Raw genomic sequence first — 2914 nt, forward strand, 5'->3', positions numbered from 1 at the left:
CCCTTGTCCAGAAGGGGAACCATGTGTCCACCCTTTTGACCCACCCTTGTCTAAAACATCCGACCTTTCAACCCAAAAGCGCATCGAGATGTCTGCGCTTGCAACACTTGTGTGCACTTTTTAACCAACCCTTGTCCAGAAGGACAACCATGTGTCCACCCTTTGACCACCCCTTGTGTAAAATGTCCGCCCATCCCGTGTCCAATGTGTGCCTTTTTGGACATTTATTTTTGCCTTTTTTGTTTGTAGTCCTAAGAGAGACATCCACTTGAGAGAGAGAGAGAGAGAAGAGAGAGAGCTACTTACTATAGGACCAAGGCCTCGTGCTGTACAGCTCCTGCCCAAGGGGGCCGAGAGAGCCCTCCTCCCCCAAGGCCCCTCACATCACTTCAAAGCTTTAAGCATGGAAATTTCCCCTCACAGAGTTTGCCCCCAGAACATGTTCGGCTGCCCACCCTAAACCTATTACGCACGCGAACACGTGCGTGCACACAATTTAACTTCTTACACACGCGAATACCACCGCGTGCGTGCACACACAAACAAAATGAAATGCTTTGTCAAAGTGAAGTGGTCGAGTCACTATTCTTTACCAATAATGTATGGGTTGAAGAGGAAATTGTAATGGGATTATCAACAAATTTTGGAAATTTTTGAGAAATATTTTTAAAAAATAGACAAGCTGGCGGCAAAGATGAACCTCTTTTTTCTCAAACTATGCCATAACTAGTATGTCCTATCAAAAGAATGAATGAATGTGCCTATGTGTGTGTGTGTGTGTGTGTGTGAGAGAGAGAGAGAGAGAGAGAGAGAGAGAGAGAGACTATATCATTGAGATATTATGTGATATTGATTTTTATGTTTTCTTAACTCATCCTTGAAAGAAGCTCTTATAACCTCTATGTAGCAATTTTATAATGATGACTCATTTTTACTACGGAGCATTTTTAGTATGTTGGCTCCTTTTGCCACCTACATTCTCAACTACTTATTAAGAGAAGCTCGTATAGCCTCTATGTCGCAATTTTATAATGATGACTCATTTTTAATAGGTAGCATTATTAATATGTTGGCTCCTTTTGCTACCTAAATTCCTAACTACTTAAGAGAAGCCTTAATTTCAATCAAACCATTGAATGGGAAAAGAACAATTCCTATGGTTTTAAAATTGTTATAGACAAGGAAAGATGATGTAGAGAAGAGAAAGGAATTGAAAACTCAATCAAACTAGATTGAATGGGAAGAGAAAATAAGTAATTCCTATGGTTTTAAAATTATTATAGACGAGGAGGATGTTGTAGAGAGAGAGAGAGAGAGAGAGAGAGAGAGAGAGAGAGAGAGAGAGAGAGATTGATTAACAGGGAAATCTCCTATGTATCTATTTAAGGATTAAAACTTTTAATTCGTCGTACCATTCCTCATGAGAGAAGGTCTATAACCTTTTATGTATGTTTATAATTTAGTGAAGATTGATTAGAATAAACTGTAACATGCTCCTAAAAAGCAATGATCACAAATCTACTCAAAAGTATACATGTATCAACATGGTTACCTCAATACTAAGTTTTGGAGATAGCCTAAGAGTGTATAAATCATAGTATCGTGAGTGTGTCCCACTTATTATAGTAGCAATGAGCTTCGTTGTGTTTGGCATAGGTGTCCTCACTAAATATAGTAGTAATGAGCTTAGTTGTGTTCGGCATATAGTAGTAATGAGCTTCATTGTGTTCGGCATAGGTACCCCCACTAAATCAAGTGCTTAAGAGAAGAAAGTGTCCTTTTATACTTTGTTAAAAGAAACCCTATGATGGTCAACCTCGAGTATAGCGAACCTACTAGTAGTAAAAACCTTGTCAATATTTTGAAGTTTTCTTTTAAAAGCCATCAAAGTATTTGTAGGTTTCCATAATCTAGTGAATCTTTGAAAACTATGTGTTTTATTATATTGCAAAGCTTACACACCTTCATTTGATCTAAATATTTTTTTTTTCTAAATTACAACTCTTTTTAAAAAGATTGAATGACAATTTGTGCCATGTTGACATGAAGTAAAATTACCTTTTACCTAACTCTCAAGCATATAAATTCTTTTAGTGTTTATAACTTGTGATGTTGATCACAAGTTTGCATGGTATAATTTATTTCTAAAGGAAGTATATGAAAATTATAAAGGTGCATTAATTAACAGGCCACATGATCAATCCTTACAATCCTCAATTTGTTTTTGCAAACTTCTTAGTGCACATTCATGCACAAAAGGATGTTGGCATATGGATGCCAACCAATTGGGAACCTAGCAGCATCATGCAATGATCTTGAGCTACCCAAGGTTTGAGAACTAGTGAGACCGATTCGATTTTTGCCTATGTGGAGATAACACATTAGTTCTACATGCTGCAAAGTGCACTGCCATGGCTTTGTACATGTATTAAATGTAGCAAAATTTTAATTTAAAAATTTAAGCGTGAACTAGATCGCAACCAGCCAAACGCCATACCAAGGGCATGTGTATAAACAAGCCCTTATAAAAACTATAAAGATGTGAACCTCTTTTAGTCCTATGTGGCTCATCTTCTTTATAATAATTAACATGACAATTATAGTGACTTGGGCATCTTGAAGTTAATGGCTATTTTGAGTGGGCCTTAAAACGCATCGTTCCTCCATCCATTCTTTAAAATATTGGCACATTGAAATTTCACATTGGTAACAATCAACCTTGATTCTAAATATCAAGCAATCCCTACTATGTATTTTGAAAGATCTAAGGGGGAGAGAATTGTTAAACTTATTTTTTTATGGAGAGAATGAGCTATTATCTCATCCATGAGAACAATTTATATTAATGATGAGGTATTACACAAGTTAGAACACTTGACAAATGATAGAAGTGACGCTCCATGACCCTATCTAC

The sequence above is a fragment of the Cibotium barometz genome, chromosome 62 (assembly GCF_041138505.1).
Source record: "Cibotium barometz isolate CiBa-2024 chromosome 62, ASM4113850v1, whole genome shotgun sequence".
Taxonomy (NCBI): domain Eukaryota; kingdom Viridiplantae; phylum Streptophyta; class Polypodiopsida; order Cyatheales; family Cibotiaceae; genus Cibotium; species Cibotium barometz.